The sequence below is a fragment of the Pinus tabuliformis genome, chromosome 8 (genome assembly GCF_031772625.1).
Source record: "Pinus tabuliformis cultivar Carrire ecotype Pingquan chromosome 8, CPIR1, whole genome shotgun sequence".
NCBI lineage: Eukaryota > Viridiplantae > Streptophyta > Pinopsida > Pinales > Pinaceae > Pinus > Pinus tabuliformis.
This window is the reverse complement of record NC_142294.1, coordinates 1,393,049,998-1,393,073,287: the sequence shown is the minus strand read 5'-3', so window position 1 is coordinate 1,393,073,287 and position 23,290 is coordinate 1,393,049,998.

Here is a 23,290-nt window from a genome sequence, read left to right as displayed (position 1 = left end):
TACAGAGGCAGAATACATGGCAGCCACTCATGCAAGCAAGGAAGCAGTTTGGTTGCAGAGATTGTGTTCAAGTATGGGGTTAGTACAGGAAGCTATAAGGATAGACTATGACAACCAAAGTGCAATTTTCTTGGCAAAGAACCCTGCATATCATTCAAAGACAAAGCACATTGATGTTCAATATCACTTTGTGAGGGATATGATAGAAGACAAAAAGATGTTGCTAGTAAAGGTGGACACTTTAAAAAATACTATAGATGCATTGACAAAATCTGTGAGCTCTGAGAAGTTCTCTTGGTGTAGATAAACAATGGGCGTTGCAGGGTTGGATAAATGACTAAGCTCTCTTGTGGCCCCCTGTGGAAAGAAAACAAGAAGTGGGAGAATGTTGGGTTGTGTTATATTCTTTCCACGACTAGCCCATGTAGTTACCCGGGGGTTAGAGGGGGGGAGGTCACAGGGGGTAACCCCACTCTATGGGTTGGGGGTAGCGCCCTGGAAAATTTTGGTTTTGGACCCTATGTTAGGTTGGGCGGACCCACCAATGGTTTTGTGCATGTTTTTTCGCACATGGTTTTGGACGCGATGGTTTTTCGGTCCATGGTATTGGATGCTTCAACATGTATAAATATGTATTGTAACATTGAAATAAATAATGAAAAATCAAGCTGGTAGTCCCAGTTTTGGGATCCAGGGGAAAATCTCTGTGTATATGTGTTTTATGTGTTATGCTCTCCCATTGTTTATTTTATGTGTTTTAGAATTCGTATGCGGGTAATTTCTGTATGGGGTTAAAACCTACAATATTCAGTGGAAAAGGAGAACAACAAAGTTTGTTGATAAAACATGTGGCTATTTCCCCTTCAAGGAAATGTTCTCTTGCAAATAACTCTCACATAAACATCATGACAACCTACAATCAGTCATGAAATCATCAGCAACACAAGGTGTCTCCTACAAAGACCCTATACTCCATCTGAAAATGAGAATGCATGAGCATATAATCACTTCAATTCCGTATTGAAGGACAAATATAAAACTTTCCTCAACAAGACATAGTGATAAAAGTATAGATGAGTTGAACCCTTCAAGTAACAATTGTTGTATTAAACTTCTAAAGGTAAGAAAACGCCTACAAGTAACAACTATTGTAGTAAACTTCTAAAGGTAAGAAAACACCTACAAGACCACCTCCATGCTCAAACACCTTCAAGAACTGCTCCAAAACATTGATCGATCCATACAACCATGGATTTGAAACTATAAAAATTTCCTTTAGATGTGCTCAAATCAGCAAATAGATGTCACCATTGGATCCAGAATGTCATAAAACCCCTAGGTAGACTCTTCTTCAGCTCCAAAAGGCCAAAAACTCGCAAAGATATGGCTCTACAAGATCTCCATGTAGTCTTGTTGTTATCCGTCCTAAAAATTGGACCAATAGTCTAATTCTCCTACAAATCCACCCTGTCTTCCACTGCAAAGGTTACAAATTCGCCCACCGAAGGTGAAATTTGTTGGATACTTAAATTTCCAAGTAACCCTTATGCAGAATAATCTATCCACATGGACCATGCGACCAGGGGTCGGGGCTAACCACTTGCCTCTGCTGGCCTAGCCCCTTATATGTAGGGTCGGTGGTCATGTTGAAGTTAATATGGCCAAGGGTCAAGGCTAACCGCTCGCCCCTACCTCCAGAGCACCTGTCAACATTGCACCAAGGTCTTATGGTCTTATGGGCATAATAAAACCAGGGGTTGGTCTCCAAACTTTGCCCCCTCTACCGAGAACCTTTTCGTTATTACCGAAGTCATGTGTAGGTCCATATGCCCATAACCCAGGGTTAAACTCTCGTCGATGCTCCCAAACGTTCGGCGCTTAGTCTCATGAATGATGTTAGGATCAGGGGTTGGGCTGGTCCCAATCCCCCCCCCCCCCTCTGTTGGCACTTCTGGTCTTCCGCTTGTGATCCCGTCAAAGGTATGGTGACTAAGGGCAGGGCTCGGTCCTAAGCCCCACTTCAATGTGCCCAGGGTTACGTGGAATAGCAATGACCAGGGGTCGGGGTTGACTGCCCAACCGCTCTGCCAAAAAGATTCTGAATGCAAATTCAAATAACACTTGTGCCATATAGTGTTAAGAAACATCGTGAGGGCATAGTGGTAAGGCATTGGAGCATTAGACAAGAGACCACAAGTTTGATCCTGTCCAAGGTTGTTCGACCCTTACCAAATTTTGGCCAACCTTGGGGTGCCACGTGTCAGCCTCTGGTTGGGCTATGTGGCACACCCTAATTGGTCCACCATGAAAAACACAACTCAATCAAAACATGAGAAATTTGACCAATACGAGGTTGCCACTTAGTAGAACCTCGTTGATTTGTACCTACACATCCATCTTGGATGATGTCAGCAGTACGATAGCCCAGTCAACAACCCTACTCATTTTTTAGTTGTTGGGCCAAACAATCAGAATGTGATAACTTGAGCATATGGTGTCGGATTGAGGTATAACAAACGTCGTTTGATTCATAATGATGATAACTTTGACTTGATGTCAGTTTCAAGACTTTCTAGGCACTTTCATTTTTTAGCTAAAATTTGATCACCTGATCACACCTCTTCACCAGGAACTTTTGGACTCCAAAAGTTTACTTCTAGTAAACATAATGAGGCTGAAACTCAAAATTACCCAAAAATTCAATCTATATGTTATCTTTTCAATTGGTTCCCTTCAAGCTCCAATCAAGGCACTTCACCTATCTTCTTCGTGAAGACCTACTATCCTGTTAAGAATCAAGCCAAAAATTCTTATCGTTGATGTAGGAACAAAAACACTGATGAGTGGAATCTGAACATTCTCTTTAATATCATATTTGCATGGCTCAAAACAACTTCATCTTGAAGTTCAACTGTTGAAGACAAACTTGACTCCATCTTGGAAATCATAAGCAATATAAACTTGCTTTACCGTCCTCAAACTGAGCTTGTACACAAAAGTACACTGCTACAAAAATTCAATGACATAATTGGCTTTGCCTACAAAAACATAGTCATCTTGTACAATCTTAAACAAAGATTATATTCACAACAAGTTTCATCTTGAATACTTGCATCGGTGAGTACATGACAAACTTGGATGACAACTTGTACATTCCAAAAGTCCTTACACATATGGACTTATAAACAAGCCAATAACATAATGTCAATGAAACATACTTGTTGCACATAGTGACTATTATTGTTCACTTTACAAAAGTACCCAAACAGGTAAACAACAACAAGTAATTACAAATTTACAAAGCAACTTTACAAACAGTCTACCCAATCTCTGCCTCTCCTAGGCTTATGGGTTCTATTTTTGCATCAACTTTGCCTTGAAGGTTGCTTTAGGATTGTTGTGAGTCATATTTTCCACCTCTTGCTTCCCTTGCATTAGGTTGCACAATCTCTTTTCCCTTCTTGGAATGAAGCTCTAGATGTAATTTCCAACATCGTTCATTTCCATGCCCATGCATCTTGCAATGGGTACAAAATAACTTTCTCTTGCTTGCTGAAAAGGAATTCCTCTCATGCAAAGGAGATTCATCATGCTTAATGCCTAGAATCCGATCCATCATTTTAACCATTACCATGCATTTCTCACATACAACCAGACAATGGTCAAATGCATCACACAAAGTACAAGGATACATATTCCACAAATAGTCAAAATTAGTATCATTTGGAAAACACCCATGATATTTATGTTTGTCCCTTGGGATGAAGCTTTGACGATGTGGGGCAGACAATGACATGCAATGTCCCTTCAAGTATTCATATCTCTTGAGAGACAAATGAACATTGTCACCACCATCTTGGTGTGACATATCATCCTCAGATGATTGTTGTGCCTCAAACCGTTTAGAGCATTCTCCAAACTCCCTTTGACCATATCCCAATCCTTGATACTTTGGTCTCTCTTGTACCATGATTGGATTGGTGATCCCTTGGCCATTGATGTCAAGGCCTCCTCCTTCATAACCCATTTTAGAAAGCAGCTTCATACCAATGCCTTTGGTATGTTGCTCAAATGCTGCAAAAGAGGTGTTATGAACATAAACAAAAGGAATTGTACTTGAAATGCTTATTACCTCCTTGAACTTTCCATTCATCTTTTCAGCTTCTGATGATGATGATGACATTGCAAATGACTCTAGCCACCCACTTTTACCAACTAGAATATGGTGAGAATATTGGAGATGCTTGCAAAATGCACATGCATCATTTTCCTCATATGGTCCATAACTACTGTGTGAACCATGCCCACATATTGGTTTCATTTTGGAGGTGTCTTTTGTTGTCACAGGAGTGGAACTTTCAACAACTTGTTCCTCAAGCACATGTTGCAATTGAAGGCGCATATGCCTCTTCTCCTCTTCAGCCATTTCTAGCATTCTTCTCAACTCAATGTTCTCCATACGAAGAGCCAAATTCATCTCCTCTAACTCTTGGAGACTCTTCTTGCGCATTCTTGCAGCTTGGTTAGATGAGGCTCTGATACCAATTGATCTGAAAATTGAGGAGGAGTTCAATTTTCTCTTCCTAAAAACAGGGATCATTCTTCGACACTTTGCAAGGAAAAATGGGTCTTAACACAAAACAAGTTTTCCAAAAGGTCTCTTCAATTTATGAGCTATTTTTCACATGTAAACTTAAGCATAAGCAACACAATGTCACATAACTCATACAGACATTCATGAAGAGTAGAATAAAGGATTTGGTAATGGATTTCACCCCTCCTAGACTACATCTCCGAGCCTGCCAACATTGCTAGACCACTCCATATATTCAGTGGAAAAGGAGTACAAAAAAGTTTGCTGATAAAACATGTGGTTATTTCCCCTTCAAGGAAATATTATCCTGTAAAGAAATCTCACATAAACATCATGACAACCTACAAGCAGTCATGAAAACATTAGCAACACAAGGTGTCACCTATAAAGACCCTGTAGTCCATCTGAAAATGAGAATACATGAGCATATAAGAGCTTCAATTCCACATTGAAGGACAAACAAAAAACTTTCCTCAACAAGACATAGTGAGAAAAGTATATATGAGTTAAACCCTACAAGCAACAATTGTTGCAGTAAACTTCTAAAGGTAACAAAACCCCTACAAGGCCTTCTCCATGCTCAAACACCTTCAAGAACTGCTCCAAAACAATGATTGATCCATAAACCCATGGACTTGAACCTGTAAAAAGTTCTTTTAGATGTACTTAAATCATCAAATAGAGGACACCATTGGATCTAGAATGTCCAAAAAACCCTATGTAGACTCTTCTTCAGAATTAAAAGGTTAAATACCCACAAAGATATGGCTCTACAATATCTCCATGTATTTTTTTTGTTATTTGTCCTACAAATTGGACCAACAGTCTAATTGTCCTATAAATCCAACCTTTTTCTACTGCGAAGGCGACAAATTCGCTCACTGAAGGTGAAATTTGTTGGATACTTAAACTACCAAATAACCCTTATGCAGAATAATCTGGCCACATGGGCCATGCAACCGGCCCGCCCTTACTGGCCTAACCCCTTATATTTTGGGTCGGTGTTCAAGTTGGAGTTAATATGGCTGGGGGTCAGGGCTAACCGCTCACCCCCGCTACCGAAGCACCTGCCAGCACTGCGCCAAGGTGTTGTGGGAATAATACAACTAAGGGTTGGTCCCCAAACTTCGCCCCCTCTGCAGGTCCATATTCCTAGAGCCCAGGGCTAAAATCTCGTTGGCACTCCCAAACATTTAGCGCTCAGTCTCATGAACGATGACAAGACCAGGGGTTGGGTTGGTCCCAAGCCCCCCCCCTATTGGTGTCTTTCGATCTTCCGCGTGTGGTCCCATCAGAGGTATGGTGACTAGGGTTTGGGTTAGGTCCCAAGACCCACTTCAATGCACCCATGGTTATATGGAGTAGCGGTGACTGGGGGTCGAGGCTGACCACCCGACCCCTCCTCCCAAAATGCACTGAATGCAAATTAAAATAGCACACGCACCATATAGTGTTAAGAAACACTGTGAGGGCATAGTGGTAAGGCATTGGAGCGCTAGATGAGAGTTCAGGGTTTTGATCCCACCCAAGGTTGTTTGACCCTTACCAAATTTTGGCCGACCGTGGGGTGCCATGTGGCACACCCTAATTGGTCCACCACGAAAAACACGACCCAATCAAAACATGAGAAATTCGACCAATACAAGATTGGAACTTGGGAGAATCTCATTGGTTCGTACCTATACAGTCACCCTGGATGATGTCAGCAATATGATAGCCCAGTCAACAACCCTGCTCATTTTTTAGTTGTTGGGTAAACAATCAGAATGTGATAACTTGAGCATACATTGTCAAATTGAGGTGAAACGAATGTCATTAGATTCAGAATGACGAGCAATTCAAATTGACCATGGTTTCAATAATATATCAGCACTTTGATTTTTGAGCTAAAATTTGATCACCTGATCACCAATTATGGACATGCTGAGAAAGAGTTGCGACCTATTAAGGTATTCAAATTGGCCACCATTCTGGCTCGGCCTTATGACCTTAATGAGTAGAAAAACAGGTTTCCATGGCTTCAGGTATTACAAAATATCTACATTAAGAAAATAAGTTTTATGACTCATTCGCTGAAGCCTCCTCTTATACTTTAGTTTTGAGAAGTGTGGATGAGAAATTATCAATGAAGGAGTGAGAACAATTTCTCACTTTTATAAATTCAAGATTGGCTCCCTTACCTATGGATTTTTTGGAGCTTCCCCTACAAAAATAGGCATCCCTAAAGGATACTACAGTTTCTACACAAAAGGAAACTTCTTCTCAACCAGTGGTCCCTCCTCAACTGCAACAAACAACAACAACTAGTTCTTCTAACCCTGGTGAAGAAATTCCTAGAATAGACCTAAGAATGGAAAAATTTTGGAACCAATTTGATCAGGCCCTGAAACAAACCAAGTAAGGGGAATAAGGAAAGTATACCCTAAGAGGAAAAACTATTTCTCAATATTAGACTCCACAGAGTAATCCTTCTTCTCAACAAAATATTATGCTAGATAATTCAGTATTTGAGAAGACACCATTGGTCACCCAGCCTGAGGTAGAGATTATTCAAGTTAGTCCTACTTTTGAGATCTTCCTCAATATTGAGGAGATTCCTCCAATTGACATTTTTTACATCCCAATGCATAAAGTTGTGGTTAAAAGAGGTGGGAATAGAATGAAGATTTATGAACCCCGGGCTCTAGGTCCAAGGAAAAACTCACAAGCCACTTCTCTTGAAGTTCTCTGGAAAGTATTTTTTTCTTCTCCTACTGATGAGATTGGGAAGCTAACACAATTTACAGGTGCTTATGCTTCAACAACCATGGATAAAGAAATAAAAGTGCAAGAGTTACTGAGAGAGAAAGATGAAAATATTACCACCATAGAGAAAAAATTTATGAAAGAAAAGAAGCAATGCGAGACTCAATGGCTATCACAGTTAAATCAGAAGGATAATGTGTTGGAGAAATTGCAAAAGTTCAATACACTTCAGGTTCATCATTCAGAGGAGATTAGAAGAAAATATGTAGATCTCAAGGAATCACAACAAAAAGTGGAATAATTGCAGGTCGGGACTCCCCATCTAGTGAAATTCAAAAAAGAGGCCCATGATCTTAATGCTCTACTTCAAAAGCAACAACAATTATTCTGTGAAGAACTAGGATTGATTCAAGTGCAATACAGATTGTGAAATGCTTTGACTGATAAGTTGGTGGATATGATAACATGTTATGATGAAGCCAAAAAGGATCTCAATGAGATGCTACAATGGCAAAACAATGTTGAAGGTAAAAAATTTGACTTTCCTAAAATAGATGAAATGCAAAAGTTAGTCATTTTTAGATGATGGAAAGGCAGAATTCATTTGGTTAAACAACTCATCAATGATGATCATGAATTATCAAATTCCCTATTTGAATCCATTAATGATTCTTTGCTTGAATAAAATCTTGTTTCCAATTGTCCAGAAGATTTCCTGCCAGATGTAGAAAGATTGCTCAATAATTAGCTTGAGGAGAGGGTATAATTCGCTAAAAGAATTGACCAATTGAATAAAGTTAAACATGAACTCAATTGGAAATTTTTGGTCAAACCTCATAGCCATTGGTTGGTTTTAAAGGCACTCACTAATACCTCCATCCAAATGTTGCCACCATTCAGAGAGTCAATCTTGAGATGCCAATTGCAAATCAAGCCCCATTCCCCACTAGATCTAGTAGCGCTCCTAGATATTCAAAGGTTATGGAAAATTATGATTGGCTCATATTCAACTAGATGAGAGCTATTACAACAAATTTATTTTATGTTAATTTTGTTATGTTTTAGTTGATCATTTTAAGTGAGAACAATTATGCTCTCTATTGTATATAACTTTATAAATTTCCCTCTCGAACTTGTTCCAAAGGGTTCTGAATTTTGGAAAAAGCAAAGCTTTTGTTGTACTTTTGTAACAGTTTTTATTTAATATAGTTTGAACCAATATCAATCCCAACATGCACAGATTATCAACAATATTGGTACTTTTATCTTCTCTATATGCATTATATTTTTAAAGTAATTGCTTCAAATATTTGGATATTATTCATGTATGTGTTTTTGTTGTTTCTAGCATTATCACTTTTGATGTGTGTGGATTAAATCACATAACTATTGATGGTGCTGGAAATCCATCAAACAAGGGGGTATCCCTGATGTGAAGTTCCAATTAGACCTCACATTATTTGGAATAGGAGCCCCATCCAGAGTATCATCCTGGTTGCCATATATTCTTACAGATTTTCCTTGGCTTTAGTTCTCAGCAAGAGAGAGAAGTGTATATGTGCCTTTGCGAAAATCAAGTAAGTGTGCCCGGTGAATGTTTAATTGCAAGTGTATCAAGGTTATTCTACTGTAGGGGGAGGAAAGGTGAGCCTCTAAGAGAGAGATAATCACACCACCCTAGTAGAGGTGTGCACAAGGGACAAGAGAATATTCTAACATCAAGCAAAATAGTCTAGATAGATGTGACAATTGTTACAACCATTATAACACATTTTAAATTAGATGAGCTCCAAAATAACCGAAATAGTTCAACTACTTTAGTACATTTGAAAGAAAACATGAATCATAAACATTGACAGAACAGTCTTACAAATATTCATGAAAATGCATTGTCCATCAAGCTTCAAGTATTAAGTAAAAGTCCCAAGATACATGAATACAATGAACATCACTAGATCCAATAGTGGAGCGTCAGAGCCACAACAAGCTCCCCAAAAGTACTGACTCTGTCTCTCTTATGCCTTATGGGAGAAGCCAAGGTGAAAAGTCCTTTGCTTGTACAATGAGGGGGTATATGTAACCAATGGGGTGATCCTTCACCTCCCTTGTGACCCTTTGACTACCCTCATGACTATTTTACTTCCTTGTTACTTTTCAACTTTTACATGACTCTTCATATTCTATACATGTCCTTTGGACTTCCACTTCACATAATCCACAAAATGAGAGGCATATGATGACTCATGACATGGACTTCATGATGACATGGAAATGTCAAGCCATTATCGATGCTTCTTGTTGTATGTCTTTTTGAAAGTGATCTCTTTTCCACCTCCATATGGCTTAGAGATGAGGAGTCTTCAGTGTTATCAGGTCTTGAGTTGTGGTCGCAAACTAATGTCCCTTTGCTTTCTCCTTATGGATCAACTTGCATCTCCAACTACAAATGTGTTTCCTAGAATGTTCTCCTTCTCCATATCCTTCTTCATCATCCTATAATAGTATGATAGAGTACCTACATCTACAATTCACTCATGATAAGACGATATCGGTCCGATAAACCCCCAGTCTAAGATGTTGCATGATGATCCACAAAAAGAGCCGGAACCGGGTGGCAGGCTGAGGGATAGGCTCAGTGACTTCACAATTGCGCAGCTCAAGCAGTCAAGGGTCAGGTCCGAGCATTGAGACAGTGTAATGTGTAGTTAAGGATGTACTAGGCTTGAAGGTTACACGGTTTGGGAGCTCAAGGAGCCAGATTGAGGGCTTGATAACTGAAGGTTCCCACTACACGGTGCTGGAAGGAAAGGGAGGCCAGGTGATTACACAATTTCACAGTTATGGAGCTTAATGGCTGGGCTTGAAGACTGAGACTCCGCAATGCGCAGTTTAGGCCTAGCTAAAGGGAAGGATTGCAGAGTTTTGGAGCTCAGGGGTTGGGCTTGAGCACTAAGATTTCACAATGCGCAATTCTAGGAGGTAGTAATTATGCATTGTGTTGTGCCAAAATGCATTGTTTCTACTTGAGGGTTGAGATTGCGCAATGTGTAGTTTATGAAGGCTAGGTGAGGATAGGTTTCCCAGTCGGGAGGTTTTCCAAATTTGACTAAGTGTGGGATTTATGAAGCTAATGTGAATAGTAACAAGACTTGACTATGATCACACACTTAGAACACTTGACGACACAACATAGATCATCTAGAACACATGAACAACATACTTCCCTCAGTGCGACAACTTTGCGACGACTTACGCCAAGTGTGACACCAAAAATACACTTTGCGACGACCGTGACAACACTTGTGCAATAATGCTTGAAACTTTGGAAATGAGTGCAACACATGTTTACATGGTAAGGCCAACTCATTTACACAAATATTACCCCTCAAAACCACCAAAAATAGCTTTTGTACAACGTGTGACACTTGACATGCAAAAAGATGACACTTTGATTTTCTTGCAAACGAGACCAAAACACTTAGAGAAAACACATGCAATAAGTCTTAATGCTTGCAACAACAATATGCAAGGTCAAAGTAGGCTCCGAAATTTGGATGTAGGCCAAAATTTTAGAGGGTGTTGTAGCAGCGTCAACAATAACAAATAATGAATAATGAAATTGTTTTTTTATGTGATGAGTTTATAATTGATTTAATCAAATCAATTCTTTTATCAATTTTAATAATGTTAATTCATGGTAATCTTCATTGTCATGAAACAACGTTATTTTTCTAGCACATATAACTTAAAATACCGGGATAAAAGTAATTAGATTAGATTAGTTTTATTTTATAATTAGTAATCTCATTAGTTTATCAATTATTATCACCATTTATTTCATCCCCATACACAATTAGTTCTAATAGGTAACTAGACCCATAATACCAGTCGAAACCACCAATTTCAATGTAAAAGAGTCTAATTTTGAGCTCTAACCGGGTGGATTCCCAAATGTTAATGCAGTCAAATTTTTCCATGAACAACGACCTTTCAACAATTGATCAACGTTCAACCTTTCATGTAGTTTGAACATCACTGCTATTTACTCCTCCAAAATCCAGAGTCATTGGTACAGAGGAGATTTTACTGCACTTCAAATTGAACTTGATGTCGATGGAACAATAATTCAATGGGAAGGCCAAGTCATGAAGACTTGGACCTTCCACTTTTATCCTCCTTGAATTTCTCAGCCTACCACACTCACTTTTCCCCTTTGAACTAAAGTATCTACACAAAGTTGGGTTGTCGATTCTCGAGTGAGAATTTCCTCCATCAACTCCAAGCACAAATGAACCCCTGCTAAATCCACCTAAGACTTCATTGCATCATATGTTATCCCATCAATTCACCAATTGCGAGCCATCAACTCAATTGGGTGGTTTATTGTCACATGAGGGGGGCAGGTAGGCGATCCTCCTTGTGTACTCCGAAGGTCGAGAGGTGGAGGCTTGCCTCGCCCCCCTCTTCAATCACTACTATCGTGATGTTCACCCCCATCGAGGAACACATGTATTAACTTTATACCTATCCAAAGTGAAAGTTATTTTCAATTGATTTTCTTTTTCATTAAGGAATTTTATGGAATAACCTTGCATAATTCTTTTTGAGTAAGTCATTTTACAAGAGCTATCCTTTAAATTCATGTGGTTTTTTCAACTTTATCCTAAAATTTTATAATATATTCCAAATGTTGATTTAAGACGTTAAAATTACGTTTAGTAAAATTGTCATTTTTTCAAACTATGAAATATATATATATATATATATATATAATTTAATAACTAATTTGAAATATTAGTAATTAAATCATAAATATTTTAAATAATGAAAAATATAAAATATAGAAATTAAAATTTTAATTTCAATTATTTAATATGATTAATAAATTTATTTTCCAATCAAATTTAATTTTAATTATTAAATATTAATAATTAATCAATATTAAATCATAAATATTAACCATTAAATCATAACTATTAATAAAGAAATATTTTAGATTTATAAATACTATATTATTTTAATATGTTAAAATTTGAATAAAAAATATTTTAAAATTTGAGTAAAATAATTAAATCATAGCCTTAATAATGTGAATATTTTGGATATATATATAATATTCCATAATTAAGTCAAAGGGTTTTTATGGTGAGACTTTGCCTCACGACACTGTATCTAGATTCGATGGCCGCCACATTAGATTCCTGTATTCCCTTTCTCCTCCTATCGTTGGCCTTCACGTGGACAAACAGGTCAAGCAACTGGAAATGGAATGGTGGAGTCCACCACCCTGCAATAGCACAATGTATCCGGAATTCTGCATATCCAGCGTTTTGAGCTTCCCTGGATTATCTAAACAGCCAGACCCCATGGAGATTGTAAAGGTCATTAACGCAGGTTAGATCATATGCTTCCATTCTCTCCTGGTTAATCAGAGGGCTCCATTTTGAATGAGGGTCATGAATTGGCAATAGATAGTACGATACTTATTGGGTATTGATCAAGTAAGTTGGGAAATTAACTACAGGTTACCTCGTTCGAATCTCACATTCATGGCTCCATGCCTTCACTGTGTGCGCTACATCCAAACACAATATATGGGATTGATTGCTTCACTCCCAAATTGGAAGCAAATGTGAATGAGATAATTTCAGTTGTGAATGAGACTAATTGCATGCTTCAACCAACTTCTCTTTACCGACGCTTAGTGATACTTGTTATCACTCCTCTGGATCTCCAAGGCTGAGAAAGAGTCCAGTTGAGGTAACCACAAACCAATCTTTTGACTTGGTAGCTAGCCCTACCAAGCCGGAGAGGGATCTCTCTAAAGGATCACAGCCAAGAGGGTTGGATAGATTAGGGTTTTAGGCTAGATATGATGTGAAGAGGTTATTTAATTTGATTTGATGGAGTTGTTGGAAGAGGATTAGATCAAAGAGACTAGGTCAGGGCAAATAAGGGTATGATTGCAGACATCTGATGGAGCAAGGTAGGTAGGCACTCAAACACTTTAAGGTTATGAAGTGAGATGGATAAGACTGGTGAGGTGCTAGAAAGACAAAGACACACGTGTATTCTTTCTAAACTGAAGAAAATGGACAAACTATGAAGATTTCCCCAAAACAGAGCATGTAAGATGTATTCTGCTCATCAAGTTGAAAATCAACATATCATAGAAGTGAACTGAAAAATGGGAGTACAAAACATTCAAACATATGAAACATAAGAAGAAACTACGTCAAAATTCCATAGTTTGTCCATTTTCAGTTCACTTCTACGATATGTTGATTTTTAAGTTGATGAGCAGAATACATCTTACATGCTCTGTTTTGGGGAAATCTTCATAGTTTATCCATTTTCTTCAGTTTAGGAAGAATACATGCTTGCCTTGCTCTTTCTAGCACCTCACCAGTCTTATCCATCTCACTTCATAACCTTAAAGTGTTTGAGTGCCTGCCTACCTTGCTCCATCAGATGTCTGCAATCATACCCTTATTTGCCCTGACCTAATCCTCTTCCAACGACCCCATCAAATCAAATTAAACAATCTATGCACATCATATCTAGCCTAAAACCCTAATCTATCCAACCCTCTTGGCTGTGATCCTTTGGAGAGAGTCCTCTCCGGCTTGGTAGGACTAGCTACCAAGTCAAAAGATTAGTCTGTGGTTACCTCAGCTAGACTCTTTCTGTTGAAAATTGGCAACAAGAAATTGCTAAAAGTAGCAGTTTGGGCATCAGTGCTAGATTGGAAGTAAAATTCGAATTTGGTCTTACGAGTAGTTTGAATATTAATTAATTAATTCTCCATGAGTTAATTAGTTAAGGAAAATAAAACTTGAAGTCTTTGTGAGAACATGCAATAATTTCTCCACTAATTGCGGAATGTGTCCTTAATTTGCTCCATTGATTGAGGAATTAAGGATGAGTTCTATATTGAGAGGATCGGTTGACTTAGTTTAACTTAGTCAAGTTCAGTTAGATTAATTTAACAAGTTGTTAAATTAATGAGATTCAGTTTGTTGATGCTTGCATGCATGTGACAACTGGTATTTTCAGATAACTGAGTATTCACTCATGGATAACTGATGCATGTCAGTTCTATCAGAGACCTAGTTGAGATCAGATAAGGGACAATGTACTATTAGTTGGATGAATATTTTTCCTATAAAGGAAGCTCATCCATGATGAGGATTTATCTCCTTTAAGTTTGTGCAGTTCGATCAGAGGTTAGTGAGTGTGTGAAGAGGCCAATTCACATAGGTGGCAGCACTGGACCTTAAGGAAACTGTACAAGGAAATAAGAGGCTTGGAGGGCAGAGGAGAAGGTTTGTGAGAAGCCTTTGACTGTATATGAGCAGCAGAGGGATTGTGCTAAGAGCTGGATAGCTTCCGAGCTAAGGCTTTGTGTAATCCAGACTATATTTCCACTTGTATGATAATACAGAGATGGGGTTTTAGGCAGGTTCTTTCCCCGGGTAAATTCTTCTATGTTATGTGTGATTGATTTCTCCACATCAGTGATATGTGTTCTTATTGATGTTGCTCATGGTTTATTAAGCTTCTACTAAATTGTTTGTACAAGTAGATCAAGTGTTTTGTTTTAGTACATTGCATTACCAAGTTGATCTCCAAGTGGGAAATTTCTACATGGTATCAGAGCTAGCTGATTTGTAGAAAAAGTTCTACATTGTATCAGAGCTAGCTGATTTGTAGAAAAAGTTCTACATTGTATCAGAGCTAGCTGATTTGTAGAAAAAGTTCTACATGGTATAAGAGCTACCTGATTTGTAGAAAAAGTTCTACATGGTATCAGAGCTAGCTGATTTGTAGAAAATTTCTACAAAATTCTACACTTTCTTAGCCTTGGAGATCTGGAGGAGTGATAACAATACTGATATTCCTTGGACCAATTGGAGACATCGTCAAATCTACATGCACCAGATTTAGTTTGAATCTTAGCTGCTCTGTATAGGTGGTTTTCTTCCATTTACATAACATGTAACCTTTTGCTTTTTATCATATTTTCGTGCACATACCATCTGATATGAAGCTTTGAATGTAGCAATGATCAATGGAATATGTCCAATGCTCCTATTGCAATCTTGCATGAATGATTACACACATGGAGAATTCAATGAATTCATGCACAATATCAAAACATCATTGCACAACACAAAAAGAATGAGCTCCAAAGATTCAATGCGTGGAGGATCAATGCATTAGCATGAACATGCAAGATGCAAACCAGAAATGCATTCTTCAAAGCAACGGTGATTTTTTTTAAATTTAAATGCATCAAACGACATGACTAAAAATGCAATAGAAATTTTCCATCTAGATTTGAATGCATATTCACTCAAATTGTGGCCATTATCATGTGACTTGGACATCACATCCATCCAGAACCAAGTTGGAACATACCTTTTAAAGGAAAATAAGTTGGTTTACAAGCATAAATATAAGTCGGCCAATTTTTCTCTTCCATAATAGTAAATTGATCCAAACTGGAATTTTAAGGAATGACCCTTATAATACAAATGAGATTACAATCTCACTTCAAATTGGATTGTGAATAGTAACTAAGAGGAAGGGTTTGATGTGATCCATGATTCGACCTGGAAAGAGGAAGAGATTCCATACCCTTGGCTGCTTTATTGTATGCCTTGCAGGAAATAATAACAAAATCAATGATTAGAAACCCTGGTAAAAGTCAACTCACAGACCAATCTTCATAGGTGAAGGAAATCCATTGCCGTCACCAAGTGATAGGGCCAGTTTCTGGTCTATGGAAAGACACTGGCACTGAGTTGCAGAGCAAAGAACCCTTGCCTAGAAGTTGCAAATGACCAAAAGGAAGCACTGCGGTAGAGAAGCAGTGATTAATCTAACCACATGCTTGCTCTCCTAGTCGTAGGATTGTGAAACAAAATCTTCTACCGTTGATCATCAGGGCAAATCCTAATGGCTCGCATCCCTATCCCATTTGGCGTCAGATGTGATATTCTTGAGGATTTGGTCCAGAAGAATCCACTCTTGTTATTATCGATAATCAGATTAATCCAAACACAAAACCTTATGACGGTCAGATAATTATGTAATGTCTCAAGCCATAAATGAAAACGCCGAAGCCTGCAACCTATCTCTCTCCGATCTCGACCAAAGACAAAGCGGTGCCCTGCAAGACTGTTTCGAGTTATTCCATGACACGCTCAATGAATTGCATGACATGCTCTCCCATTTGAAGAACGTGACTTTCATGTTAGTTCCACAACACACCCATGACCTCGAGACATTGCTCAACGCGACCATCACGAACCAGTACACATGCCTTGATAGTTTCTCTCACAGCAATGAGAATCTCAAGCAATGTTTGCTAGGAGGATTGAGTAATGTCTCTCATCTAGTCAGTAATTCCATGGCTATGGTCAAGAACATTTCAGTCAAAGCTTCCAACCTGGCCAAGTTGTGCACGCCAGTGACCTCGACACATTTCTCAATGTCACCATCATGAACCAGTACACCTGCCTTGATAGTTTCTCTCGTAACAACGAGAATCTCAAGCAACATTTGTTGGGAGGGTTGCGTAATGTCTCTCATCTAGTCAGCGATTCACGGGATATGGTCAAGAACTTAATGTCACGCGTTTTGCTTCGGCGTTTCTTTTCACTCATGTGTTGTCTTTAGTGTGATTTTTTGGAGATTTCGGTGACGAAATCTGGTGGAAAAAATTGACGTTAAATGTTGATATGTATTATTTAAAATAGCTTTTTAACTGCATATTTGGATTCAGCACCCTGAAAAACCCCTAGGACGTTTTGATTGTGCAGAAATTAGCTATCAAACTTGCGATTTCAATAAATTGCTGTCGGATTTTGACTGAAAAACCCACCGGAAAAGCTTCCAAAAAGTCTCTTTAAAGACAACTCCTTTCACGAATATGTGAAAGTACTAGTTATATATATATATATATATAATTTGAACGACACTTTCAAAGAATAAATTTTGTAGAGAAGTAAAGTAACCACATTAATTTATAAATACACAAGTTTCAATATATAATAATTATGGAACTTTTTTTAATGATATTATCATATTTTTATTATTATTTTTAAAAATATAATTATTCCAAAATAAAAGGCATATAAGTTTAAATTATCTATGAATAATGAAATAGGAAGTAGTATACCAAGAAATTTGGGATAGCCTATGTACTTTCACAAAGATATATCATAATGACAAAAAGATAAGACACAAGGGAAAAATTATATTCAAAAAACATTAATTATTTATAGAAGACATGTAAAGTATGTTTAGATTTTAGCAAATTAATTTTGAGAGTAAACCAAGACAATAACTATGACAAGTAAATAAGTAGAAATATAGTAAGACTAATACAACCATATAAATTAAATGGCTAGTAAATGGTGATCGGCATGTATCCATAGTAAGCATCAAAACACTTTATTCATTATAAATCTCATGTTGTTAAAACTAAAAAATATTATAAAATTACATAAATTATAACTTTATTTTAAATTATTTACCAAAAGGGGTGTTCAACATGCATGAAGGTGGGGGACAGGCTACAGTATTTCACCTAGATATATGGTCAAGGGACGTGTCAACATGCCCTCGTGAATGTCTATTCATGTATATTGGTTTACACACAGTGACATATCCTCCTCCATTTTCCAGCATAATGCAACGAGCATCTCCCCTAGTTCAACTCAACCTATGTCATACCCACTACCGTTGGGAGCATGTTTCAATATCTTCCCACTTCACCTTGCCCCATGCAACTAGGAGAAACTTTCCATCATTGGACATGGTGTTGAATGCAAGGGCCCTAAATTTCAATTGTATCCAGCTCAACAACTCTCTTGTTCATCTCAGAAAATAGGTTCAAATTGCAAACTTTGGGGCTCATGTAGCAATACTCTCCTCTGGACGACAAATTTCACCCTATACATGTTAGATTAACCTTGTCGTTTCCTTGTTTAACCCCTTATTGTGCTAGGATTTCTCTAAATTCTCTAGAGAAGTTCACAGGTTGGAGTGTGTGCCCCGAGATGTGTTTTTCCCCGCAAGGATTGTTGGTTCCCTCTACAACTCAAAATGGAATTCCAATTCTTGTCATTGTAGTGGCAATTGGACAGTGCTCCAACTAGCTCCTTAGTTTTGACTTGTGCACTCTCTTGTGACATGGCTCTCTATTGGAAATCAGGTTTCTCTTCTTAACGACAAGTTTCCCCTTTATTCACTCTAGCTAATTATGTTTCTTTCTCCTGAAGAATCACCTGGTTTTTCACTTAATTTCAATGGTGGATGGGCCTTCAACTCCAACTCATTGGTAGTTGGGATCTAACTCTCCTAGAGTTATTCTCTTCACTCACAACTCTCATTTTTCGATGGCATCTCTCCTCTTGGGACCACACACTCATAAGTCGCCTTCAACGTGTCTTGTTCTACTTCTTCTAGTCCCCTATGCTAAGGCCATTATCTGGATTCCTTTGTTGGGATAACCCCCCCTCTAGTCCACCCTAATCGTACTTCTAACAACCACCAATCAACTTCTTTGGCATTGGCTTCCCATTGTGCTCCTACCATGCCGCATCAAAGGGCTCATGTTCACAAAGGTGTTATGTACTAGCTGGAGCGAGCCAACCGAGGCACACACACCTAGCTTCACATTGAAGAGTCAACTGCTCGTTTTTGGGATCTCACCCTGCCCCCTATTCAAGAAGAACTCACTCACATTAGAAGGGAATTGATCAACCAATGACAACCCTTCTCGAACACAAAAATATTAGTTGATTTAGCAAATTGAGTGCCTGATACAAGGCTCTCACATGGGCACTTCAACTAATATATGCACACCATGGACTTGTATTGGCACATGAAGTTTTTATTAGGAAAAGACTTATCGTACCAATGTGCACACAAAGAATACCTACTCCTCTCCAAGGAACACCAACACCTGCAAGACTTGGACCACCAATTGGAGCATATAAAAAAGCACCTCGACATCCCTCCTACTTGTATTTATTCATCTAACAATAATAATGAGTCATTCCAGGTCGTTGCTACCAATTTAGACCTCTCTTCCTAGTGTGCTCATACTTGTTATGTCTCTGGTTTATCGATTTTCTATCTATTTAGCTTTTACTTATGGCCTTACTAGATGAATTGTCAATTTATGTATCTAATATTTTGAAAACTAGTTAGTGTTTTACCTCTTGCTTCTCTCAAAAGATTTTATTTTTGGCTTTGTTCGGGCATCCCCAATGACCCACTAAACTATACCCCTTAGTTTTAATGAAATATCTTGTTCAAAAGGCAATACAAACATTTATTCCACAAAAAAAATTTGTATTTTAAATTATAATCATTAATTATTAAAAAATAAAATATAAGTTAAACATGTATACATTTAAAAAAACATGGAAAAAAATTCTTAACCATGGAGATTTATCCCTACTTTATCATGGAAATTATTAATATGTAAATAGGTTTTGTTACAATACCATAACTTATCAAGGCCACATGCCAAAAAAACCATAATTCACTTCATATGACACTTGTTCATATGACACTTTTTTTAACTAATAAATTTAATTAAAAAGGAAAAAAGAGCATAATTACTAGGAGGTAAATTTGAACCTTTGATTTGTTTATACTACTGGGAATATCCCAAAATATTTCATGGAGGTTAAATCCCTACCATCCACCTAATAATTATTTATAATTGAATTAAAATTCTGGAAGCTCTATTCTAAAATAGACATGCCTATCAGCGTAACTACTAATAAGTAGCATTATGGAGTGCGTTTAGAGGGGCCTAGCTGAAAGGACATCTTTGGCGTACTATCTTTCATGAAAAGATTCTACCATGAATCATCTTCGATGACAATAATATTTAAGTTGGTGCAATGTGAGGCAGACATGCCAATGACCTCCATAATGCCCTCCACTTTGTATGGTTCCCACTTAGTGACCTTGAAGCTCAAGCCAAATACTACTCTACAAAGAACTACAAATTTGACCTCTAACCTTCATAGTCTATCCACTATTCGAAGCTCCTTATGCCCCTAATTTTACAAAGGAATGGTCACTGGAGACTTGGTCATCCAATAAAACTCTATCGCCCTAAACATTTTGGCGTCACTAGACTTAGAAAATCTAGAGTCCAAGACTAAGCATTGAAATTCACCTTTGATTTGTTTCTTGGGTGTTTAAAGGTGTCGTTGCTTAACAAAATCCACTAATTCATCAATAATTTATTGAATATGTTGAATCATGTGTTGGTTGAACCACTCCTAGGATTATGGCCAATTCTTCCACCCTAGTACCTCGAGAATGAGACATAAAATGTCTATAGGTGGAGGCTTTGTCCTTCCCTTTCCTTGTTAAAGTTCTTTGACTAGGTTCAAGAGCCTTATATTTTTCTTGTTCAGATATTGCATAAGCACTCTACTACCTTTGGAAACCCCAAATATTATATACTAGCACACCAAGAGCATTCCACCATCAATAAACATTAGATGCAACAAAAAAACCACCAATAGCACCCCCTACAAGCCTCCACCGCCATAGATCTACGAGGTTAGAGAGTTGGCCAACGAAGGGCCTCACCTAGAGCTAGAAATGTAGAAAAGGAGGTTGGGTATACCTTGGCATTTGTAGAATAGAGTGACTGCAACAGTCCGAACAAGAAGAGCCTATAGTGCCACCACCCCAATAGTTCCCACAAAGAATAAGAAAAATGGCGTTGTGGGCAGGGAAGAGGGTAAATCTCGAGCATAACAAAGAAAAAAGGTAAGATAAATCCCACGCTAATGTGAACAAGAAATCTAAAAATTGAAAGGACCAACAATCCATGAAGAAAAGTTATGCATTTTGGCCAAGCACAACAAAACAATAAGAGCACAAGTGCAAGAAGGCTTGAGCTTGTGGTGAAGTCATTGGAGTGCCTCATGTTAAAATGACTTGAACCACCCACCACTATCATTTTTTCACTTGTCTACTCATGGATACTCAAATCAATTTCAATCTTGATGTTGAAGCTATCATCACAATGAACTTCATCATCTTGCATACCTTGAAGTAAGACCTCCCTCATTTCTAACCAATTAACCTTAAACCCCTTGAATTATCACAATAACTAGAATATCTCAATTACGAAAACAATTAAATAAAGATTACATATTTAAGTCTTCACCTTCTAAAAACATTATTACCTTACACGAACACTTATATAAAATAATTATTATAATCTAAAAATAAAAATATTTTTTAATATTAAAATGATTATTATAATTTTTAAAAAATAAATTAAATTATTACAAATTAATTTATGACCAACTTTTTATTAAATTTCAAAGGAAAAAAATAACACAAAAAAACCTCATTTCCAAACAATTTTTCAGAAATTTAAGCACTCCTCTATAAATTTATTCTATAATATCAAATCACCTTTTATTAGTCCCTCAAGGCAGGGACTATAGTAATCAAAATATTCAAATTAATATTAATTTGAGCTAGTTATTCAACAAAATGTTTAGACTCGCTATATATTTTTCATAATAAAATTTAATTTTATAACATATCTTTATAACACAATCTTTACTTTTATTTCAAATTATCTAAAAATTTAAACCATTTTGAAAAATTATCCTCATAAATAACCTTTTATTATAACATATCTATACAATATGATTTTTACATTATTTCAACTTATCAAAAATAATAATAATAATATAAAATGTCCACTTTAATTTTTAAACTCTCATCTCAACTTTAAAAACTCTATCATTTTTACTTTACTTCTAACTTATCAAAAGATAAAATAATAATATGAAAAATCCTCTTTGATTTTTAAACTCTTATCAACTTTAAAAGCTTTAATTTTTAAATTCTGATCCCAACTTTATATATGTGGAATAAGAATACTTCCTTTGTTCACTTCTGTGGAATATGTACTCTTTAACGGCAAAGGATGTGGTGGATTTTCCCTTTTGTTCTCTTTAATGAAATATATACTCTAATGGTGAAGGATGAGGTATATTTTCCCTTTAATGGATTTGCCCTTTTTTCTCAGTGGATTTGCTTTTCCGCCTTTTTCTAAGTAAAGTCCCAAGGTATGGAAACCTAGTAATAAACTAACCCAACTAAGATGAGATATTATAGCTTCTTTCTGCTCCAACATTCTCGCCAATACATTATCCTTATTCTGTTCCGGATTATAATCCCTAATGAGGAATATAGCTCCATGAGCAAAGGCTCCTTTCATAATGAACCCGGCAATGTATTGATGATGAGTATATAATGCAGCTTGGGTGGTGAAGTCTTGTGCTATGAATGCATAAGGGGGTAAAGAATACATGTGTTGAGCTACCAAGGAAGTTATAACCCCCAAAGAAGCTAAAGCAAGACCCAATTGAAAATGAAGAGAATTATTGATTGTGTTATAAAGACCCTTATTTACAAATTTACATGGTTAACCTAATAGAGAATTGGATCTTAGTTTTTTAGTCGTTTATGGATGGTTGATGCATAATTAAATATATTGTAATTTTTTAAGTTATTTTTATTTTTATAAAATTGATATTATATTTATTTTTAAAAATATTTAAATAAATTTATATTTATAAAATATAAATTTATATTTAATGTAGAATAATTAGTGAAAGAGTATTTTGTGGTGTGAAAGTTATTTGTTGAAAATTATGTGGGCAAAAATCCAGTCATATTAAAGGTTTGTATAACTCAAAACACGCACAATTCCGAAATAATTTTAATGATTTAGATGCCCCTAAATAATGACTATTCTAACTACATATTAAACTTACTAATTATTTCAAAACTCACCTAATTTAACAAAAATAAATAAATAAATTCACATTTATCATATTATTATTATAAATTTTAAATTTTATATAAAATTTCAACTAT